Source organism: Pteropus vampyrus, unplaced genomic scaffold (assembly GCF_000151845.1).
Source record: "Pteropus vampyrus isolate Shadow unplaced genomic scaffold, Pvam_2.0 Scaffold21, whole genome shotgun sequence".
NCBI classification, from domain to species: domain Eukaryota; kingdom Metazoa; phylum Chordata; class Mammalia; order Chiroptera; family Pteropodidae; genus Pteropus; species Pteropus vampyrus.
The window spans coordinates 8,267,183-8,278,365 of NW_011888802.1; positions in this window are offsets into that span (position 1 = coordinate 8,267,183).

An 11,183-nucleotide genomic window follows, 5' to 3' on the forward strand; every position below is an offset into this window, starting at 1 on the left:
ACATGGTGATAGTATCATTTAAATGATAGAATTTGTATCATAAACTACTACGGATTTAACTTCAGTATTCTTAAAGTAACATCACTCAGAACTATCTAAGAAGTTCATTTTGAATCATTTGTCAAACTTGATGATTTTGATAATAGATGCATGTTTCAAAAGCAGTTAATGAATGAAACTTTCCATGATATTTCATGATTTTCCCCCAATTTGGGAATTTTCTATGATCTTTGACATTTTAGGATTAATTATACAAATTTCATCTTGCATTAAAATGGAAGATGAAATAGTCAATATATTTTCTGAGCATATTCATTTATTATATTTCTCTTGCAAATTTTAACGTAATATTTTCTATGATCTTTATTTTATATTTGCAAAATATAACTCTAGTAATTTGAAAGTGTAGAAATAATTTTATGATATACAATTTACATTAGTAATTCAAATAACTTTTACACAAAATTAATTGTTAGAAAATATTTTTGTCATATGAAATTGAAAATAACTCTTTAAAATAACTAGAAAAAATGCAAATTAGAAATACTATAGGTAGAAATAAATATATACAAGGTTATAATGAGAAACATTTTTAATTAATAATTTTTTTAATTAATAAATTAAATAAATACAAGGTTATAATGAGAAACTTTTTAGAAATTCTTTTAAAAGTATAATTTTCTTTGTAGCAATTTTCTGCATCTTCCTTTTGCATTAATTAAGAAGAGAGTAACATAATATATAAGGGCATTAACAGTTTAGCACTATGCATATCAGTGTAACTCTGAACTGTGGTATCCTTGCCAATAATAAATTTAGAGTCATTCCACCTGGGTCTAGGAACATTGTTCGACATTCCATAATAATAGTGGCTGCTCTGGAACTTCTCTAATGGAAGAGACTATGATTGGAAAGGGCAGGGGGACCAGGGAAGTTGTTTGCATGAAATCATTATCTTAATTGTGACTCTGCATGTTGATGTATTAAGGTAGAGAGTGAAGATTATTATATCCTTTATGTGAATCCATGTTGGACAATGATCACATACTTTTCTTTATACTATTTATTTGGAAGAATGTACATTCAGGTTAATAGAGATGAGGGGTAAGGATGGTAACTAAGCTATATTTTTGGCTACCCTTATCAAGAGAAGAAAAGTAAAATAGACACCAAGAAAATGTATCCTCAGACAATTGGATGGTCCTGATCAGTTGGATAAATAGCCTACATCAAGGGTACATCAATAGCCTACAGCAATGGAAATCTAATACCAGAATGAATCTCTCCAAATAGAATGAGTCAAAATTCAACTTCAGAAACTTATAGATTAAATCACCTTTCAAGGGGTGATCTATAAAATGAACCCTCTCCACAAGCCAGTTCAACTGCTGGGCAGTTACTTCACATTCTAAAACACTCCTTATCTTTTCATGTTGACTTTCAGAAGCTTCCCCATTTGTAACATTTTCTATACTCGGTGAATTGATTTTTCTTTTTTTGCCTGTCTTTTCACAACGGACTGATCTTATCAAAGCCTAGGACTGCCTCATTCATTTTTATATTGCAGCATGTGGCAAATTTTAGGGCCTCCAGGTATTCTTTTCACTGAAGGAAAGAATAAAGTATAAAGGAAGTAGGAATGTGAAAAATAATAACAGTTTTACCAATGTGCAAAAAAGATAACTTTTAACAATTAATTATTAATTTAAAATAATAATGTTTCTTTTAATATTTATTATAAGCACTAACCATAAAAATTTAGAAATTTTAAAGATAAAAAGAAACTAAATGTTTACATTCTTTTCACATATAAATGCCAAATTTCAGAATATATTTTAAAAATAATGTTATACTCCCTGTTGATATCTAAATCCATTCATATTTATAAAAATCAAGGAGACTACTTATTTCTTTGGATCATCTGCACAGTGGACTTGAGAGGAAATAATCCAAAATATAAAAAAAAAATTAAGAAACTAATATCACAACTTTAAATTTTTGGTCGGAAGTAATTAAATCTTAAAAACAAAATATTACTCCTAATCTTGAATATTTTTTTCATGGCTAGTCTGCAGGTTAAGCTTTCACTTTGGAACTGCAGGCCTCAGGCACACAATCTGCTGTCTTCTTTTCTCCCTAGCCCACAACTCACACTGCTCCCACCTGGCTTCCTGTTTTGCTCAAGCCTGCAGCAGACTACAATACAGTGTCCTCAGTTTTTTTATTTCTTATTGGTTTGTAAAGATAAGACAGAGACAATTTTAGTTGAAACCTGTTTTCTATTAATTCCTGAGAGGAGATAAAAGAGAGAAACAAAAATAAACTAGCTTAAAATATAAAAACAGAGAAGGAAATTTTTAAAGTCCTTAATATCTAACACAGTTGATTTCTTTCTATAGCCTCTAGTCCCTCCCTCACTTTTATAGAAAGTATCCTGAAAAGTTAAAGGATTTCTTGAGACTACTCTATAATAAAGATTAGAATTTCTTTCTCCCTCTTCAGTACTATGCAAGAAGAATTCTAAAATATTCTCCTCTTTACAAGATTGCTTTGCTTTTATTATTTAATCAAACATTAATCTAGGTACTGTTGGAAAGTGACTATGAAGATGAAATTAGGGTTATTAGAATCTGACAATAAAATAAGGTGATTATTTCAGATAATCTGGGTGGACTTAATGTAATTAGAAGTGCTTTAAAAAACAACAGGAAGGCATGAGAGTCAGTTTGAGATGGGACTATGAAGTAGTCTGGAGAGATGATTCAGAAAGGGAAGTCACAGTTGGTGAAGAGGGCCACATGGACAGCATGAGAAGAAAAGCAGGCAGTCTTTTGTAGCTAACATCAGCTGAAAATGGAAACCTCAGACTGAGAACTGCAAAGTCACCAACAATCTGATGGACAACCTGAAAGCCTGGGAACAGATTCTCTCCAGCATCTTCTGATAGAAGCACAGTCAGCTGACACCTTGGTTTCAGCTTCATGAAACCCAGAGCATAGAAACAAACCAGCTTGCCAACCTGAATGTCTGACTTACAGAATTATGAGATAGAATGTACTTGAGTTATTTGAAACCACTAAATTTGTGGTAATTTTTTTTATGGCAGCAATGGAAATCTAATACAAGTACCAAAGCCCTACACTTAATCTCTAAACAATTTGAGCCCCTTGGCCATGCATTCCTAAGTATTACACACACACATAGAATGAACTAGAAACATTTAATTTAGTATTTATAGATTTAAATACAATTGTTCATTCATTTAACAAGATAGGTTCAGCAGATGAAACAGTATTGTTTGAAGACACTGGATGTATTTTCTTAAATATTCATTTTAAGTTTTATTTTTATTTAGAAAGTGACACTTCAGACTAAAAGTACTAGAATCCCTCAGTAAATAAAAGAAGAAAAGAAACCAAAGAACGAGAAAAGCAATGGCAAATTTGTTGCAAAATAATAGTTAATTTAGTACAACGTGATTTTTGGATGTGTGCGTGTGTTTGTGTGTGTATAAATGCAAAATCTTTAAAGAGAAATACCAGATTCTGAAAGCCCTTAAATCCTTTATCCAACAAATTGAGCACACATTTGTCACATACTGTGCCAGTCACTAGAAATTCAATAGTAAGCAAAAGGATCTATGATGTTTGTGTTATGGAGTATTTAGTCCGGTGGGGAACCTGAAGTTTAATCACACCATCACTGCAGTGAGTATTATTGTAGACTATGCAGTCTAGTTAAGGCCTTGCCAATCAACTTTAAGAATTTAGCTTTTATCCTATAAATAACAGAAAGCTATTGTACAATTCAATTTCATATCTTAAAATTTTCTGTTAGGAAGAGAAGGGACATGATCAGATTATTATTTTAGAAAAAGTATTCTGATAGTTGTAAGGTTAAATGATTGAGGAAGGATAAATCTGACAGCAGAAATACTGAAAAAAATGTTATGATAAATAAGGGAGAAATGAGACAAAAATTTAAAACAAACTCAATGAGAATTAAAATAAGGGGTGAATTTAGCAAATATTTAAGGAAAAACAACTGATCTAGAAAATTATTGGATGTAGGGGAAAAGAATAATACAGGATGATTACTAGGTATGTACTTGAGCCAATTGCTTCCATCAACTGAGATATATGAAAGAAGAATCCAAAAGAACATTAAATTTTTTAAAATTAAAGTTCTAATGGGTCATGTAAATGGTGGTATTTAATAGCCAGATATGATAAGCCAAATAATGATCCTCCATAAATATCCTTGTCTTAACCCCTGGATCGTGTGAAAGTTGATTTATATAACAATAGAGGATTTAGAAATGGAATTATGTTAAAATAGGTGGATTATTTTGGATTATCTGAATAGACCTGATATAGTCACAAAGGTTCTTATGAGAGACACAGGACATCAGAGGAGTATAAGAGATGTGATAACAGAAGCAAAGGTTGGTGTAATGTAAAGATGGAGTCATGACTGAAGGAATACAGAAATCCTCTAAAAACTGTTTCAGAAAGAGCCAGCTCTACTAACAGCTTGATTTTAACCCAGGAGACTGATTTGAGACTTCTGACTGCTGGAAATATAAGGTAATACATTTCAAATCACTGTGTCTGTGGACATTATTACAGAAATAGTAGGAAACCAATACAACAGATGTATATGTATGTGTGAACGTGAGCACAGATCTGGGCAACTGGGAGATATGGGTGATTTATATGTCAATCCCCTTGTAATCTCACCAACAAATTTTAATTGGGGTAATCCAGTTTAAGACATAAATTTATGTTCTACCAACACCACTGAAGACAAGAAATATGTCTTCTTTCAATCTCCTCCTTCCCCACTATACCCTTCTCTCTTGGCAAAAGCAAAAACAAAAACAAAAACAACAGCAACGACAACAAAAACAGAAGTTACTTGAAATCAGCAGCTTTTTTATGCTTCCATAAAACCTAAATTCATTAAAGAGATTGTGCTAAAATGATGTGCAGAGATGGGGATACTATGTAGAATAGAATATAGAGGGCCTGAGGACAGACAGCTACAAGGAGAGAGACTATGGATTTCAACAGATACAGAAAGTGTCCAAGAATGTTGGAAGCACTCACACAGTTCCCCAAAACATCTTGAGAGGTAAACCACTGCCTTCAGGGGAAGGCTATGTGGTGTATCAGAGAAGGCCGAGATCTAGTGCCAGAACTTTTGAGGCTTGGCAGTTTCCAAACCATCCTATGTCACATAAACAGGAGATTTCAAGGACCCATGTGGGCTGGGACAATATGGTGGTGTTTATAATGAACTAGAAAGTTAAGACAGTTCTCTTTTCTGTAAAACATAAAGTTCCTAGACTTTGTGCAACTGGAAGGAGAGTATGTAAACTACAGGGATGGCTAAGATATATTTCCCTAGTAGCTATTAGGATAGGGGCTTGAAGCTGCATTTATGATTAGTATAAAATATTGAAAACATAACACTTTTTCCATGCTTTTTCTTGTAAAATAAGAACAGAAAAAGAATTTATAAATTATTAATATTAATAGAAGAGTTTTTCATGATTGATGGCTAAAAGGTCACACAGAAATCCATGGCATTTCTACACACTGGCAATAAAATACCTTATTTAAACAATTGCTTACAAAAATTTTTTGTTGCAAATACTTATACTTTATAATATACACAAAAAGCATTCAAGATATGTAGGAATAGGTTTTATAAGTAAATGTGTTGGCATGCTTCTCAGACAGGATTTTTCATTATGACCTCAAGACAATTGCATTAATTCTAGATCTAATATCCCCTTAGCTTCTCATTCAATGCAGAAGAGAAACCTCAGAGAACTAAACAGTTAAAAGCAAAATAAATCAGCTTAGCCCTGACTCTCACTGCCACGATTTAGTCCTGACTCTCACTGCCATGATTCAGGCTGATGTTCTTGTAAATCTCTACCTCAGGGGGAATGTTATTATGCTAACAAGGTAAATCAGTGCCTGTTCAAAGGAAAGGAGGCTGTGCGCTTTCCCCCAAAAGTCAGGTGTGCTGTCAGGAATAGCTACATAATTTGTGGTACCCAGTGCAAAACAAAATTACAGGCTCCCCTGTTAAAAATAATATTAAGGATTCCAAGATAGCAACACTGAAGCATTAAACCAAGCATGAGACCTGACTAAGGGACCTTCTGCTTCTGTGTAGGCCATGTGCTCATTAAACTTCCCTTGTGTATTGTTTAACCAGAAGAGGGGTGAACAAATTCTTGGTGGAAAAAGTAGCATACGTACAATACAACTGAATTCAAGCTTTTACTCACCCTTTACAATTTTAATTCTGTCTAATGTTTTTGAGTTTTGGAAAAGTCCTAAGCTTTGAAAAACAAACTTTAATCAATAATAACACAAAATATGAAATCCACACTCTTTAATTTTATAAACTTTATGCTCTTTTATCTCTGTACCTTAACTTTTATATTCTTTTGTACGTATCCCCAATTGTCCTTCATCTTCACTTGCATTCACCAATATCTCCCATTCTCAAAGTTGAACCATGTTCCCACCTTAACACGGATTTTCCTGCTTGCTTCCCCTCTGACTTCATTCTTTCCAATCCTTAATTATACTCATCTCCTCTGTTTTCCCAAAGCACTTCACATATTCCTTATTTTAGTCACCTAGAAAATTCTTTCCCAGTGACAGGTTTCAGTTTTAATTATCTCTGAATCTAACTATAATGTACATAGTATGGAGCTCAGTTCCTTGCACCTAGCAAAGCAGAATAAATATTTGATGAGTAAAGGAATATCATTATTTTCTTTTCCACTGTTATGCTTATTTGCATTTCAACTCTGACTGAATTCTCCCATTTAATTAGATAATGTATATCAGAGCACTGGCATAATTTCTGGTACTAGTTAGTTCTCTAAACAAAATACATTTGATTTGAATTTGTGTGATTAAGTCATTTATTCAACCATATATTTTTATCTCTCAGAGTACTCTATTTTGTGTTGCTTAATTTCTAACTCTGCCATGAGTACAGAAGGCATACCAGGCATAACATCTTAACTTAAATAAAACATATTTCTATAAACATAATTATATTCTATAATTTTCTAAACGGAGATTTTTTTATCCACAAATAGCATTTTTCTTTGATTTTATATGTGTGTGTGTATGTGTGATTTTCCTTGTGTTATCTTAATTATGTTCCAAACATCATTTGTTTAAATTTAGGAAAGCATTCTACAAACATGAAAAAGACAAGTTTGCTGGATGACTTTATAATAATGTTTTACACACCAGGTTGTCATAACAAATTAATCACTTTTACACCCTAAAATGAACACCAAATTAATGACACTCCATATTCTTATACAAAATGATATTAGCACAACATTATTTTCTGGTTAAAGACCTGACTAGGGTACAGATGTGTTTGCATACCATATCTGTAATTGCAAGTGTCACTGTAGTAGGAGAGCTATTAACAACATTCAGTGAACATTTAAAGAAATGCTTGTACTGAAACAGATAATATTAGACAGATAATTTAATTATTAATTTGATTGCTTTTTTATCTGGCTCATCAGCCTTCTGCCTCAGCACATATCATAATTTGCATTCTTGTGGTAAACTGTAATTAAAATGACCAAAAGCTCAATACATTTCCCAAGTAATTTCTAAATATTTTTTTAAAAATTCCCAAGATATTATTTTATAATTTAAATCACTTTATATGTCCAACCATGTAAAAAAAAATCTCTTACAACTCAATTATTTTTCTTTTAAGAACCTTGTCTGTAATATTTTCAAGAAAATAGATTTTCATAACTAATTTGTACTGAAAGATATCTTCTTATGTGTTCATCTACATTTATATTACTTATATATTTTAATCTACTTATAGTAAGAATTAATAATATTTTCTACATAGATCTACAAACAGAGACATAGGTTCGAAGAGCATGCTTTTATAATATTTACCCCAGCAAGATTCTACTCATGAGACCACTTTACATATTTATATGTTTTACATTTAAACAAAGACAGGTTAATTTTGTAAATTTTGCTTGATGGGTTAAATGTTGGTACTGCAGATTAGTCAATAATGTGACAATGAACTTGATGAAAAATTGGAACTAATTTAAGTGTTCCCAAGGCTTCATATATTTTAGATTGTATAGGAAAATGTTATTCGACTGTATTAAAAAGTGATCCATCTGTTTATATTTTAGTATAAGAAAGATGGAAAACCAACTTGAAGAAACTGACAAAATGTCTATGAAAATAAAGGGATTTGGTGATCCGGATTTTTCAGACTTGTCATGAACATTGATTTAATTTAAGTCTATAATCACACAATAATAATCAAATTGAGAATTGTGGAATTATTTAGTCAATTTCATCAATCTGGATAATCCAAGACTAAACCCTTCTTGATCTTCAATAGCCTGAGAGGATTTTAGACATCTGTATTTTTCATATAATTGCTTTAATTCTTTCTTTAACTTTTTATTCATATTCAAAGCCAAAATTATCCTGCATTGAAATTTGCTCTTTAAATGTATGTAACAAAGTATTCTGACATGGAATAAGTGGTAAAATTAGTTCATGGAAGTAGATTGTAGAGAAGCAAAGGGATTTACACACATGTTCCTTTTGGAATGATAGGGAGCTAAATATCTCCTTTTCTGCTTGCATTAGAAAAATATTTTCCAATGAAACTTACTTTATTTAGCACTTGCATTGATGAGTTGTAGATCAGTAACGACATTGCCTCATGAAAATTAAAAAATACATATAACATGTATGTTTTTAATTGAGAAAGTACATTCCAATAACAATAACAACAAACAGTGTGTATATGTATATGTATGTGTATGTAGTACATTTTAAAAAAACATTTTGATTCTCTGGGGATCTGGCAGATTCTAAGAAAACCAGTTAAATATAGTATACGTGCTACAGTAATTATGTTACATAAAAAGGGAGGAATTAAGATGTTATACATGTGGTATACCATCTGTTTTCTGTTTTTGTTATATTCATCACATTCATCTGTTCTTATTCAGCTAGAAGGAAGCACTTTATCTTAATTTACACATCAAAATATTGAAAAAGATCAATTTGGTACATGTAAAAATTTTTTCTCCTGAATGTATGGTAGAATTAAAGAATAAGAAAATTTCAAATTAAGACTCCATCATGTCTATGATTCATTCATTCTAGAGAACCATGAAAACTGATCTCAGAAAATTATACTAATTTTTTGTCATATTTGACAGTGTTAATATCATCTAGACTATACATGTGTTAAAATAATAAAATATATGTATATAAAGCTATCATTTCAAAGTATATTGATGATCATTCTAATGTTTAATTTTGAATTAAAAATGATCAGACATAATATTTATATTCTGAAAACAAAGAGAATTAAATGAACCTACCTGTATTTCAAGTAAATAAAATAATGGCACAAAAGAAAAAGGAGATACTGATTCAATTAGTATTAGCAGGTTTGTTGTTTCTAGTTGTATTGGTTCACCAATCCTGTAACTTTATGAATATTTTATAACTAGCAAATTAATAAATGTTCGATATTGTTAAGAGACTAGGTTCTAATAGTGTGAGAAGAGAGAGATCAGGAAATCAAGAAAAACTTGGACTATTGAATTAAAAATTTAGAGGTATCAATAGAAACTCATCACTCTTGCTATGTACATACACACATGCATAAAGATATACAGACACATATTTTAAGCTATTTCTGTAGCAGAGAGTACTAAAACTCCAACGCTTGGTTTCCAAATACTTCACTAAACAAAATCAGTGCTCCTTGGAGTAATGGTTGATTCCAGGGGTGGGACAGGGAATATTTCAGATGAGCCTGAAACTTTTTCTTTTGCCTGAAAAATAAGGAAATGTACTAATAATCCTGAGATAATAACAAAAAGACACAGAAGACAAGTAGAGGAGAATTTTACTGGCAATTTTCAATAATTTTGAACATTAAAATCAATAATGACAATAATGAGGAAGAAGCCAAGCAATTCAACTTGAAGACCTCATCATTTTTTTCAGAAATTAGATGCATCAGTTACCAAAGAAGATGGCTGAGAGAAAGAATTTGAAAATAACAAGTGTGTTTAAGTCTTTTAAAGAACTCTGGATATGCAGCACTACCCAACAGAATATCTGAAATACAGTTTCTGGAGAAATTAAACAAGACCATTCTCAGGCTCAGAAACCCAAGGTGCCGATGAACAGAGTAATGGGAGAACCAGGCTAAATATGGGAGATTAAGAGGACGTCCTCCCTGGATCCACCTTTCCTTGCTTCATATCCTCCCAAGTTGGAGATTAGGGAACACTAAAGATATTTAGGAATACCCAAAGAACAGCTAACTGACTCCCTATTACCCTAGAGAGAAGTCAATATGTCATTTTTCTTCTATTTCCAAATAATTTAGGTTACAGGTTTATAAAATTTATTAATTTCAAGGAAACAGCTCTTTGCTCTGTTTTCTCTATTGTTTTTGTGTTTTTGACTTTGTTATTCATGTCTGCTTTGATCATTATTATTCTTTTTATTTTGCTTACTTTGTATTTAATTTGCTCTTACTTATCTAGTGTAATGATTTGAGAACTTTCTCCTTTTATAATATAAATATTTATTATTATGAATTTCTGCCTAAGTACTGCTTTAGAGACGTCCTACAAATTCGTATATGTTGTACTTTCATTTTTATTCAGTTCATAATACTTTTTAATTCTCTTTTTAATTCGTTCTTTAACCAGGTTATCTACACGTGTTATTTAGTTGCCAAATACTTCAGGATTTCTCCAGAGTTCTTTTTGTTATTGATTTCTAATGTGATTCTATTTCGGTCAGATAACATATTTTGTTTGGCTAGAATCTTTGAAATTTACTGACACTTGTTTTTGTCCTGAATATGGTTTATCTTGATAAATGTTCTATTTTCACTTTAAAAAGAATGTTCATTTGGCTGCTATATGGTCGCACATATTACAAATGCCAATTAATTCAAGTAGATTGACAGTGTTGTTAAAATCTTCTGTAGCTTTTCTGTCTATTAGTTCTATTAACTAATTAAGAATGAATTCTAGTTCTCTTGATTTTAAAGGCAGAATTGTCTATTTCCTTTTGTACTTCAATCAGTTTTGGCTTCAT